At 49.9% G+C, this 13936-nt stretch overlaps 1 protein-coding gene across 16 annotated transcripts in view; it reads left to right on the forward strand.

The window, feature by feature from the left end:
• Positions 1–13936, forward strand: part of INPP4A (inositol polyphosphate-4-phosphatase type I A) — a 2396889-nt gene that overhangs the window by 649937 nt on the left and 1733016 nt on the right. For 15 of the 16 annotated variants that reach the window (XM_069636670.1, XM_069636669.1, XM_069636663.1 and 12 more), the window contains one exon: positions 11138–11204. The exons of the other annotated variant lie outside the window; for it this stretch is intronic. The gene's annotated coding sequence lies outside the window, so the exon portion shown is untranslated. The remainder of the gene's footprint in view (positions 1–11137; positions 11205–13936) is intronic. 16 annotated transcript variants of the gene reach the window in all.

The raw sequence follows: 13936 nt of genomic DNA on the forward strand, positions 1-13936 counted from the left end.
GTTGTGTGTGGGTGAGGTTATTTTTTGGTCGAAGCCTAGTTCTTTTAGGGCTAGTGCAAGAGATTTAGCAGGCTTGTCCTTTTTGTCGTTATACCCCAGGTTAAGGTCACCTAGAAAGATGCTTTTGGAGGTGGGTTTTAGGTTTTCTGTTAGGCGGTGTACAAGGTTCTCATGGAACTCTGTTAGTGGGCCGGGCGGGCGGTAGACTAGGTTGAAAGTGATGGTGGAGTTAGGGGAGAGGGCAATTTTTATAGCTAGAGAGTCTATGTTGTCACCTAGATTGGAGGTGATTTGTCTGGCCTCGAGGTGATCTTTCAGGATGAATGCTACCCCACCACCTACTGAGGAGAGGCGGTCTTGCCGGATAATGGCGTACCCCTGTGGGATAGTAAGGTTGAGGGCTGGCCCTGCAGCGCTGTGCAGCCATGTCTCGGTGATGGCTAGGATGTCGAGGTCCAAGCTAGTTAGGAGTTCGTGAATTTCAATGGCATGGGCAGGGATGGATCTGGCGTTTATGAGGGCACACTGTAGGTTGTGTGTGCGTTGGGCCGAGGTAGGGGTGGTGTTGAGTGGTGTTGCCGGGATGGGGTGCGGCATGGTGGGTTTAGGTAAGGGTGTTTTGACTGTAGGGGGTGGCGTGTTAGTCGTGTTAAGAGTGGTGGGAGGTGCTTGGTGGGTGAGTCTAGGGTATCTAGAACGGAGACCTAGGAGTTGGTTCCTGGTGTGTATGGGTCTAGTGTAGGAAGTTATGCTGGGTGGAGGATGACGTGCTGTGGGGATGCTTTCAGTGAAGAATGATGGTAGGAAGTAGGTGGGAGGAATGTTGGAGAGGAATGCCAGTGGGGCAGCTGGTGAGCTGGTGGATTGTTGAGGCATGGCGATGGTATCGTTCAACATGGCACAACTAGAATCAGAATGCAATGTGGGCAGCAAAATAGGGCACAGTATGCGACCATAGGGCACAACACAGTAGTGTGGTCTAGATACGACCATAGGGCACAACACAATAGTGTGGTCTAGATACGACCATAAGGCACAACACAGTAGTGTGGTCACTATGCGACCATAAGGCACAACACAATAGCGTGGTCACTATGCGACCGTAGGGCACAACACAGTAGTGTGGTCTAGATACGACCATAGGGCACAACACAATAGTGTGGTCTAGATACGACCATAAGGCACAACACAATAGCGTGGTCACTATGCGACCATAAGGCACAACACAATAGCGTGGTCACTATGCGACCATAAGGCACAACACAGTAGTGTGGTCACTATGCGACCATAAGGCACAACACAGTAGTGTGGTCACTATGCGACCATAAGGCACAACACAATAGCGTGGTCACTATGCGACCATAAGGCACAACACAGTAGTGTGGTCTAGATACGACCATAGGGCACAACACAGTAGTGTGGTCACTATGCGACCATAAGGCACAACACAGTAGTGTGGTCACTATGCGACCATAAGGCACAACACAGTAGTGTGGTCACTATGCGACCATAAGGCACAACACAGTAGCGTGGTCACTATGCGACCGTAGGGCACAACACAGTAGTGTGGTCTAGATACGACCATAGGGCACAACACAGTAGTGTGGTCACTATGCGACCATAAGGCACAACACAGTAGTGTGGTCACTATGCGACCATAAGGCACAACACAGTAGTGTGGTCACTATGCGACCATAAGGCACAACACAGTAGTGTGGTCACTATGCGACCGTAGGGCACAACACAGTAGTGTGGTCTAGATACGACCATAGGGCACAACACAGTAGTGTGGTCACTATGCGACCATAAGGCACAACACAGTAGTGTGGTCACTATGCGACCATAAGGCACAACACAGTAGCGTGGTCACTATGCGACCGTAGGGCACAACACAGTAGTGTGGTCTAGATACGACCATAAGGCACAACACAGTATCACAGTGGCCGCTGGGCGACCATAAGGCACTACACAGTATCACAGTGGTCTCTGGGCGACCGTGGTAACGGTACTATTGTCATATGGCAGCATATTACAGAGTAAGGCAAGAGCATGGTTGGTTGGCTATGGATTGTGCATTAAATATTTTGTTGCAGTTCAGAAGCACAACGGTGCATGTGGGACCTTGGGCGTAGCAATGTTAGAAGGTGCTAGGTCAGGGCTCTAGCTCGAGGGTCGGGAGTGGATAGTGGAGGAGGGGGCAGTATGCTTACCCTGTAGGTGGATTGCAAGGGGTCCTGGCTCTAGGCTCGATGGTGCACTCCACCTGGAGCAGCACGGGCAGAGTTTGTGGCCCCTGGCTCCTGATGCTCCTAACAGGCTCTCAACAGGCCTTAGAGTGGCCTTGTAGCTGGCCGCCGGCGTGATCCGCCTGCCGGCGGATACAGCTGATTTCAACGAGGCTCAGCCTCGGTTTCATCCCGCGCTGCGCCCGGCATACGTGGGTCAGGCGGCGTGTGGGGACAGGGTCAGGCAGGCCCTGTCCGTGTTGATCCTCGTGGTCTCGCTCGTGGTTCCTCTGCTGGGGTGCTGGGGGGGCTCCTGCCCTCGCCCCACGGTGAAGAAAAGTGAATGGGGGTGAACAGGCTCTCAACAGGCCTTAGAGTGGCCTTGTAGCTGGCCCCAGGGAGGGTTGCATGAGGTGAGGCCCTCCATTTGGGGTGGGGGGGGGGTTGAGGGCTACACCCGTTGTGGTACATTATTTGCTGCCAATTTAGGGTGGCCCTCAGCCCCCCCTAAAAAGCAGCCTGTGATTTTGTATATTTTTTTTTGTTTACCCAACTTCGCTTGGTGCAGATGGGCACATTAGTGTGGCTATCTGCCCCCAGGGTGCCCAAACCCTACTGCCCCATCTATTGGGGGTCCTGCCCCACCATTTGGGGTACCCCCCCGCCCCCAATGGTTGGGGGACACACCTCATGCAGGCCTCCCTGGGCCTCCTCCAAACGGCTGCGTGAGGTACACCCCACCTCCATTTGGGGTGAGGGGGGAGAGGGCCACCCCAAAAGGTGGGGCAGGACCCCCAATAGATGGGGCAGTAGGGTTTGGGCACCCTGGGGGCAGATAGCCACACTAATGTGGCCATCTGCACCAAGCAAAGTAGGGTAAACAAAATACAAATTCATAGGCTGCTTTTTAGGGGGGGCTGAGGGCCACCCTACATTGGCAGCGAATGATGTACCGCAACGGGGGGTGGCCCTCAACCCCCCCACCCCAAATGGAGGACCCCACCTCATGCAACCCACCCTAGGGGCAGATAGGGGCGGCTCCACCTCATGCATCCCTCCCTGGGGTCAGATGCCCCTTCCTAGGAGCAGATATCTGCCCCCAGGGAGGGTTGCATGAGGTGGGGCCCTCCATTTGGGGTGGGGGGGTTGAGGGCCACCCCCCTTTGCGGTACATCATTCGCTGCCAATTTAGGGTGGCCCTCAGCTCCCACTAAAAAGCATCCTGTGATTTTGTATATTTATTTCTGTTTACCCAACTTCGCTTGGTGCAGATGGGCACATTAGTGTGGCTATCTGCCCCCAGGGTGCCCAAACCCTACTGCCCCATCTATTGGGGGTCCTGCCCCACCTTTTGGGTTGCCCCCCCCACCCCCAATGGCTGGGGGACACACCTCATGCAGGCCTCCCTGGGCCTCCTCCAAACGGCTGCCTGAGGTACACCCCACCTCCATTTGGGGTGAGGGGGGAGAGAGCCACCCCAAAAGGTGGGGCAGGACCCCCAATAGATGGGGCAGTAGGGTTCGGGCACCCTGGGGGCAGATAGCCACACTAATGTGGCCATCTGCACCAAGCAAAGTAGGGAAACAAAAAACAAAATACAAATTCATAGGCTGCTTTTTAGGGGGGGCTGAGGGCCACCCTAAATTGGCAGCGAATGATGTACCGCAACGGGGGGTGGCCCTCAACCCCCCCACCCCAAATGGAGGGCCCCACCTCATGCAACCCACCCTGGGGGCAGATAGGGGGGGCACCACATGCATCCCTCCCTGGGGTCAGATGCCCCTTCCTAGGAGCAGATATCTGCCCCCAGGGAGGGTTGCATGAGGTGGGGCCCTCCATTTGGGGTGGGGGGGGGGGTTGAGGGCCACCCCCCTTTGCGGTACATCATTCGCTGCCAATTTAGGGTGGCCCTCAGCCCCCCCTAAAAAGCAGCCGGTGATTTTATATATTTCTTTTTGTTTACCCAACTTCGCTTGGTGCAGATGGGCACATTAGTGTGTCTATCTGCCCCCAGGGTGCCCAAACCCTACTGCCCCATCTATTGGGGGTCCTGCCCCACCTTTTGGGGTGCCACCCCCTCCCCCAATGGCTGGGGGACACACCTCATGCAGGCCTCCCGGGGGCTCCTCCAAACGGCTGCGTGAGGTACACCCCACCTCCATTTGGGGTCATGGGGGAGAGGGCCACCCCAAAAGGTGGGGCAGGACCCCCAATAGATGGGGCAGTAGGGTTTGGGCACCCTGGGGGCAGATAGCCACACTAATGTGGCCATCTGCACCAAGCAAAGTAGGGTAAACAAAAAACAAAATACAAATTCATAGGCTTCTTTTTAGGGGGGGCTGAGGGCCACCCTAAATTGGCAGCGAATGATTTACCGCAACCCCTCCCCCACCCCAAATGGAAGGCCCCACCTCATGCAACCCACCCTGGGGGCAGATAGGGGGGGGCCCACCTCATGCATCCCTCCCTGGTGTCAGATGCCCCTTCCTAGGAGCAGATATCTGCCCCCAGGGAGGGTTACAAGGGGTGTCCCTTTCTACTTCGTTTGGGGGGGCATCCCCCCTTTCATTCAATAAAAAATGCATGGTGGCTAGTGGCCCCCCACCCCCACCCCCTTTCCACATAATTTCAATTTATTTTTTTCATTCCCCTGGGGCAGATGGTCAGCCATCTGCCCCAGGGTTCTCATGCATGTGCCCCCATGCTTTGGGGGCTGGGAGGGGGAGAGGGCTGCTTACTTGAGGCAGCCCCCTCCCCCCCTCACAAATGGATCCATGGTGGTCTAGTGGGTTGCTGGTCACGGATCGAGCGCACTGCGTCGATCCGTGACCAGCAATGCCTCATATATGTGGTGTCCTTGGAAGGACACCATTTTTTACAAAATCCCTGGTGGTCTAGTGGGCCCCAGGGCCCCAAACCCCCTCCCACCTCCCCCTTCCCTCTGATTTTTTTTTTCCCTCCCCACCCGTATTCACCCCTGGGGGCAGTGATCATCTGCCCCCAGGGGTCTCTGCCACTGTGGCCCCATGCCTTGGGGCCACGGGGGAGGGGGGCGCTTACCTAGTAAGCAGCCCCCTCCTCCCCCTGCGTCACAAACGGATCTGTATTGATCCGGTGGCATTGCTGCCCGCGGATCGCGTGCCCTGCGCCGGATCCGCGGGCAGCAATGCCACACAATGGGTATCGTTGGAAAGGGGAGAATCTCCCCTTTCCAACGATACCCGCCTCGATCTCCGGCTTGAAATACAGCCGGAGATCGAGGCGGACAAAGAAGGTCTCTTATCTTCTCCCATTTTCGGCTGCTGCGGGGAATTTACTTTCAGTTTCACGCCGACGTGCGTTACGCACGCCGACGTGAAACTGAAGGTAATCCAGCCCCCTGGCAGCGAGGGGGGACCTCCCCCTGACATAGCCCGGGGGTTGGATTACAGTTTTGAGCGAGGGATCGCTCAAAACAAGGTGCCGAAAAGGACAAGCTATCTCGTCCTTGGCACTGCGTGTGCACTGTCAAGGACGAGATACCTCGTCCTTGGCACTTAAAGGGTTAATGCAGCAGACCTTAAATCGATCAGGGAGGCACAGGGGCAGCAGCTGAATCGGTCAGTTGTAAAAGAGGAAGTCCAGAGGGCCATCACCTCCCTGAATTCCAGTAAATCACCTGACCCAGACGGCTACACGGCCCAATTCTATACTAATACCCCGTACGGAACTTATGAATTCCTTTGTCGCTTCAAAGGAAGTAACCAAAACTATGTCCCAGGTGACAATAGCAATTATCCCCAAAACTGGCAAGGACCCCACGCAGTGTGGTTTCTCCAGGCCTATTACCTTGCAGAATATTGACTATAAAATCTTTATTAAAATCCTGGTGAAAGGGCTTGATAGTCTACACCCGTACCTGATTGGATCGGACCAAGCCAATTTGATCTGATCGAGACAAACCTCTTATAATGTCAGAAAGATTGACCACATGGTGGATAGAATAGCCGGTTTGAGGAAGGCTGATCAGTTCTGCTGCCCTTAGATGCTGAGAAAAACTTTGACATGATGCACTGGGCCTTTCTGGACAAAACAATGATGGCCATGGGAGTAGAGGAGACATTTCGAGGATGGGTATCAGCGATGTATGCCCAGCTGATGGCCAGGGTGAGAATGAATGAGATCTTGACAGAGGAGGTACAGGTCTGAGAGGGAGCTAGACAGGGGTGTCCACTATCTCCGCTCTTGTTTGCAATCTCCATGGAGCCCTTCGCAGAGATGGTAAGAACACACACAAACGTAGAGGGAGTGCAGTTTGGGAGGCAGGTCCACAAGCTGGATGTACTGGTGACGGTGACGTGCCCAGAACAATGTCTACTGCACTTTCTGGCCGAGTTGCAAAAATATCATAGGGTGGCAGGGTTTTAAATCAACAGGACGTAATCTGAGATGCTGACAGTGGGTATGAATTTGGAAGAGCAAAAGCGTATAAAGCACACAAGCCTATTTAGATGGGCAAGCTCTTCGATCCAATTCCTCAGGATCAGGCTGAGCGCAGACAACCTGGACCAAGAAAACTACCCCAATTTGTGCAAGGCAATTAGGGAAAAAGTAGCAAAGTGGGTCAAAATTACTATCTCTTGGGTAGGCTGAATTAATGCAGTCAAAATGATGGCAATCCCCAAGCTGCTTTATATTTTCCAAGCAATCTTGGCAAAGGTCCCCAAGCTGGATCTACTGAAGTTGCAGAAAGACGTATTGAGGTTTGTGTGGAGCTGTAGGAATGCTACGAATGCTACGAATGGTAGGGACACTCTACTGGCACCCTTAAAGGCTCCAATCTGGACAGATATTACCAGGCGGCTCACTGGGAGAGTGGTGTAGAGGGAAATCCAAAAAGCAATGGTGGGCGATTGACGCAGCAATGGGAGGGGATGACTTGTGGAGGTAGGTTTGGCTGCCGAAACTGAATATGCCGGCCTCGCTATACATTAACCCGGTCACAAGATCCATATTGGGGGTTTGGAAAGAAACAGCACAGAAGTTGGGACTGCCGACCTTTCTCTCTCTATTCACTCGGTTACATTGCAATGCGGAGTTGGGGCCAGCCAAGTAGAAGTCCTCCTTCTTAAAATGCAGAATGAAAAAGGGTTGGTGCAAAAGCGATTTGTTCACAATGGCAACATTAGATCTGTCTCAGAATTAGGCAGGATTTCACCCTCAGAGATGAGGATAGGTTCCAATACGTTCAAATCCGGCACTGGGTGAAGTAGCTGCACATTAAGCAAGCTGTAACAAGGTCCCTTTGCCGGTTTGAGAAGTTAATGGCAAAGGCTGCCTCCAAAAGGGCTTTGTTTCAAACATATGCTCTCCTCAGATCTCTCTGTTAAAATGACCAACTGTCTCACTGGCATTCAATATTGGATGGCTTTGCACTCTCTGATGTTAAACTCTACCAAAACAGCGGTGCTCTTCTTCCCTGCCAAAAGCTCTCTTTCATCTCTTCCTCTGCCTATCCAGTTCCCACCTGACACTCTCTCCAACTATTCTTCGGCTAGAAACCTCAGTGTCATCTATGACCCTTAACCTTCTCTACTTTCATCTCCAAAACTGGAACAGCAGCTCCCTTTAACCTAATATTAGGAAAATCAGGTACCACCTTCCTTTGAACACCGCCAAGCATCTCTTAACTACGCTTGTCTTCTATAAACTGCACTGCTGTGCCATCATCCTCTTTGGTCTCCCCAAGTATGCTTTGTCCTCTCAACAAGATCATTAACTTGAACTCCCTCACTTCACACCTACATCCTTGTACCGTCACCAGGCTGGATGGATGACTATGCAAAACAGGGCTAGATTTACATTTCTTTTCCTGGTTCACAAATCTATCCACAGTAAGGCACCACCGTATCTATCCTCTATCCAACTCTACATACCTTCTTGTAATGTTCGCTCAGCCTCCTCGACTACCCTTCTAGCTCCTTGCCCTCCATGTGATTCCTCCCTCTTCTGTTCTTTCTCTATTCAAGAAACAGTCCACACACATTTGTTAAAATCCAAACTAAAAGCCTAGATCCTCGCTTCCGAGTTACCCTCTTAACCTACCCCTCATCTACCTGCTAGGTAACATATTTCCCTCGCCTCTAACCTACCTATGTACCTCACTTCCTCTTCCTCCACTTTAGCACTTCACCCGTCATGGTCACATCTCGAGCACAGCTGGCTGTACCGTCTACCTACACTTAAAAATGTCCAATGTTGGTTATCCTTAATCTATTTATGTGCACTTATGAATTGTCCCCAGTGACTGTTCCATTTACTCCCCTCCACAATCTGGTCAGAATGTCCCTCAAACGTACCCCATTGTAATAAGATCACTGCTTTCTGTGAAATCTGATTTCGTATCTATTGTATGTTCTTTTGTGATCAACGGAGCATTGTTCCTACTGTACATAAATATACAAGATCCTGCTAATAGCAGATGATTGATACCCACGACCCTGCATGGCCAGGTTGGAACACGACCTACGGAAGACTCCTTGAGAGGAGGGAATAGGAGAGGGTTGCAGAAAGCATTAAAAAACGACCATATGCACACAATACAGAGAAATCAACTGCACACGCCTAAACAGGGCCTATATGACCCCAACGAGAATTGCCAAAATATCCCCTTAGCATACAGGTAGGTGTTGGCGAGAGTGTGGGGTAAGGGAACCTTGATGCATGCCTGGTGGTAATGCTAAAAAATTAAATCCTTTTGGGGAGGGGTACACAGAAGTGTCACCGAGATAATTGGCAGGTGCTTGCCCTGGGACTCTGGAATCATGCTCCTTAATTTGGGTCCACTGGGTAAAGTGGCAGCGATGGCTGAGCAGCCAGACTTATTTCAAGAGTAAAGTGAGCAGTACAAGAGGTTACACATAGGACAGCAATTACTATGGTGATTCCGCATACTCTGTCCCCTAGGGGATGTTAAGCACAGCGGGCACACCTCCCTAAGCCCCAAGGGGGTGACTCCCCCTTGGGCAGAAGTGACGATCTCCCTGGGTTTGCCACATAACCCACTAACTAAATTAATGGCCATAGAAGTAGCCTGCAGCTCTTCTTTTATGTTCTTTGTCCTCTTGCTGTGCTGTCATGCATGCTATTAAGTCTTATTTAGTCAGGGGTTATGATTTAGGGATTCGAGATTTAGCACCAGTTATGGGTCAGGTTTAATTCTCTTTGACAAATTAGCCAATGTCTCCCTTGTCCCATGGATTTGATTCCCTGAAACCTTGGATCACAACGTCCTGTTTCTTGGGTCAGGGCCTTGTGATGTTTAGGTATGCCACAGGTTTCCCGGCAAAGGGTTGGCCCTCAAGAACAGGAGGAATCCCTCTGCTTTAGACAATTTTTCTTCCCTGGCAGCTGTGGCTGTTTTTATGGCTGTCATTTTTGCGACCTGGCAAACCCTGCCAAGGGCAGCTTGTCATGACAATCTTTCCTCTTTGGATTAGATCTTTTAGGGACCGTTCCCTAGCCTTTCACACCCAAGATCAACCTCTGGTCCACTTGGGAGGTGTTCTTTAGTCTCCATGATGCGGTTCACAGTTCCACCAGATTCGGATTATGTCACCTGGCTAGCCTAGCCTCACTATTGTCTGCCCTTGCAGGAGCATTAGTCTGGCCACTTCCAGTTCTTGGCCTCAAGTCAATAAGGCTTTGAGCTGTCTCAACCTTGGCACTCCCACATTGCGCTTTGGCTTTTACAAAGCTGGGTCAGTTTTCTGGACCTCACTGTTCACCTTTTCAAGTCCTGCTGATAACTCTCTCTTTTCTTCCTCCTCTCTCCAGCTCGCTTGTCTCCTTCCTCAACCTGATCGCTCCCTTCTTCAGCACTTCTCTTTCCCTGATCTTTCCTTCCTCCTTCCTTTTTGTCTTTCTCTGGTCTTCAAATGGTTGTCCTTTCCTTGCCCTCTGCCTTACTGAAGATGGTTTTGTTTTCCCTTCCTTAGCTCGGGGTCAGAGCACTTATCTTGGAAACAAGACAATGCAGAGCAGCAAGGTTTTGATACCCGGTGATATGCTTAGAGGCTGGACTCTGGCATGAAGCGCATTATAAAAATTCAATGTACATGTGTTTTACTCTTCACTTAGCCTCTCTGCCTTCTACTTCTCGTTCCTCTCAACGCTGTCAGCCTCTTCCTTCAATCTGCCTCGCTCTTTAACATCTCCAAACCCAGCATTCATCGTGAGGTTTACCCCCTTTTATACTCTTGACTGTTGGTATTTGGTGTTGCTAATTGTTTGTTTGAGACGGTGCTCCTGTGAGGACTTAACCATCGATCCTAGGGATTGGTTCGGTGGTTCCTGTTATTTGGCCCTACCTCTGATCCAGTTAAGAAACTTCCAATCACAAATTCTTGGCTTCGGCTCTGCAGGCCAAAGGCATAGATTTCCAGCCTGCCTTATTCTGCAGTGGTCCTCTCATCGCCTGACATGGGTTTTCTGCCTCCGTGATGATGGCTGTTTGAGATCCGAACTGCGTTCTTGGCAGATACAAGTGTAGCGTAAGCAGTGGCCCATTTCCCGCTCAGTGGGCTGTGAGGATGACTCCAATTGGTCTCTTTTTCTGTCGTCCCTGGGCTGTGCTTGCGATGTGTGGAAAACTTGGCCATGACCCTGAAGACAATACAAATATCTCTGTATCTCTATAAGGCTATTGCTGGCATTGGCAAAGAGGCTGGACATGAAGAGAGTAACAAAAAAAACAGGTTTGTTTGTTTGAATCTAGCAAATCATGATAATTTCGCAACTTGATGGCAATACAGCCATGTAGGTATATCGCAAGCGGGCTTTCAGTTGTGCTACAAGGACTGTACACATGTTCTGGCTAAGTAGAGAATCACACCAATCAAACTTTGTAATGTTTATTTTCTTTATTTTTTCAGCTGGGAAGCACGGTTTCTTCATTAAGCTGGTTCCAGACAATGCCCTCTCATGTCCCGAAGTATTCAGGTACATCAAAGCCCTTTATATATTTGGAGGAGATAGAAAGGACTTGTATTAATGGCAGAACTTTCACGGACATACATAAATCACATTAATTAGATTATGCGTTTTAAAGCTCGATGCTAATGCATATGAAATGAGAAAGCTCCACTCAGCAGTCACTTGAGGCTTTTTTATCTTTTGTGGTAGCGCATCTGGTGCTTATTTCTGCAAGACAGGCTCAAGGTTTACTGATGACTAAAGAAATACATGTTTAAAATGTTAGATAGTGCAAGTGCGATTGCTGATAAAAAGAAACTGTTTATGCTACTGAAATAGAGCCAGCTATTTTAAGAATGATAAATACATGCTTTTACACACATCACTGCATTTTTTAATTCTTGGTTGTTAACTTATATGTTCACATATGAAATCTGCATGTTATAATTTTGTGTGTTGCCAATTGTGTGCATGTCTGGATTGTAAGAAACTACAGTGGTGGCTCATCCATGAACGGCAGTCGGGGAGGTGCTCTGTCGCCATTCATGGAGACACCAAGAATGCAGGTCCAGTGAAACCTGAGTGCTTCCTCTGATGCTGTGGGCACCTGAGGACAGATTCCTGGGCCGCCTGACTGGTGTTACACAATACATGGTATTCCCTTTGCATGTAGTATCATGGCATGTACATGGCTTGTGGTCCATACAAGTCTGTGGGCGTTTATTTTTACTTTTTTTTACTTTTATTTATTCTGTGCTGACATTACAACTGAATCAGCTCAACTTTTGATAACAGCAAGTACATTTTAACAAACATTGTTGTTAATCGTACAGAGATTACAACATAAAATATATAATAGAACATAATGAAGGAGGCAATGTGACCGCAGCAGTACGGTAGCACACTGCACTGAGTATCTGGGTCCTTAGACACAAGATGCCTTTAAAACTGTTGATCAGGATCTTGAGTTAACAGATAACTTCGAAAGGGGTGCGATATGTCTCTGGGTTTACTGTTAGAGGGCTGCAATAAGGCCCACCATTCTTCAGTGTCCGATGCCCATGTGACTGCGCGCAGCCACTGCGTCACTGTGTTAGTGGTGGAGCAGAGCCAGAGCAGCAAGATTTTACGGGTAGCTAAAAGCACACAGAGGATAGCCAACCTACGATAATTGCTTGGTAATTGGTCATTTAGGTGTAACAGATACATTAACGGAGTAGGCTCAATAGTCCTATTGAAGATTTCCGACATGTTTCGCAGACCCCCTTCCAGTAGTCCCCCACCCTAGGACAGCTCCAGAGCTTTTGAATGTATCCTGTATTTTCGGCGTGACATCAGGGACAGTGATTGGGATGGGAGTGGGAAAATAGATGCAGTCTGGCCAGGGTATAGTGAAATCTGTGTAATACTTTAAATTGAATAAGTCGGAACCTAGAGTTGAAGGACACTGCCTGGGTCTGCAAACACATGGATTCCCAGATTTAATCTGTGATGGTAATCTCGACATCCCTGGCCCAGGCGTCCCAGAGTTTTGTCAATGGTGTACCCTTACAGGTCTGCAGTGCATTGTATAATTTTGGGTGGGGGGGTTGGAACCCTGTTATACAGTGGCGCTAGATCCGCTGTTCACCTGTTTCGATTCAGTCCATTCGAGATTCTTTCTTCAATGATTACTGATACCAAATAGGTTTTGTGCAAACACTGTTTGTGTTTATTTTGCCAGTGGCTCAGATGCACGTTCCTTGTTAGGTGATACTTGTCAAGTTGTGACATACATCTCAATGTACAATTTATCAGACAGGTCTCTTGGTGATCGTCTTTTTAGCTAGCACCACGTACTACACCCAGCTGGGCACAGATACCACCAGCTACCAATACAGAAGCTACTACAGAACCTAGACCCAAATGGGACCACTAACTAAAATGTTCTGTCATTGAGAAAAACCTACGGCTGAAACACATGTCGGCACAGCAAGTACAAGCAATCAGCCTTAAAAACCTGTCTGATAAATTGTACATTGAGATGTATGTCACTACGTGACAAGTATTACCTAACAAAGAACGTGCATCTGAGCAACTGGCAAAATAAACACTAAGGGCCTCATTACGACCCTGGCGGTAAGGCAACAACGACGCCGGTAGTGCTACAGGCACCGTTGTTGCCTCACCGCCTCATTACGAGTTCTGCTCGTTTAGCCGCCCTGCATGCCTGGTCAGACCAGACGTGCAGAGCGGCACCCACTAGCAGAACAGTCATTAACGGGACCGTTGTTAGCATCCTCCCCATTCCCATTGAGCCCTATGGGTGCTAAATGGGAATGGGGATGTACCGGGACCGGGTCCTGCGAATGGGAATTACCGGGCCCGCAAAGGACGGAATGGCCTGGTAATTCCCATTTTTCGGGACCCGGACCCAAGATTGGGGGTGGCCATGCCACTAAAAATGGCATGGCTACCTCCAAACTCGTAATGAGGTCGAAAGTGTTTGCACAAAATCTATTTGGTGTCAGTAATCATTAAAGAAAGAATCTCGAATGGACTGAATCGAAACAGGTGAACACCGGATCCAGCGCCATTGTATAACAGGGTTCCAACCCCCCACCCAACACTTTCATAACAGGGACTGCAGGAGCTCTGTCCCTTGGAATCCTACATACAGGCCGCAGGAAAAACAACAAGTCACCTACTGTCCACTAGCACATGTATAAATTGAAGTACATATGTTAGCGCAGAGATCCACAGTTCCGTTAAGCTCCAAC

The sequence above is a fragment of the Ambystoma mexicanum genome, chromosome 7p (assembly GCF_040938575.1).
Source record: "Ambystoma mexicanum isolate Mex_15411 chromosome 7p, UKY_AmexF1_1, whole genome shotgun sequence".
NCBI classification, from domain to species: Eukaryota; Metazoa; Chordata; class Amphibia; order Caudata; family Ambystomatidae; genus Ambystoma; species Ambystoma mexicanum.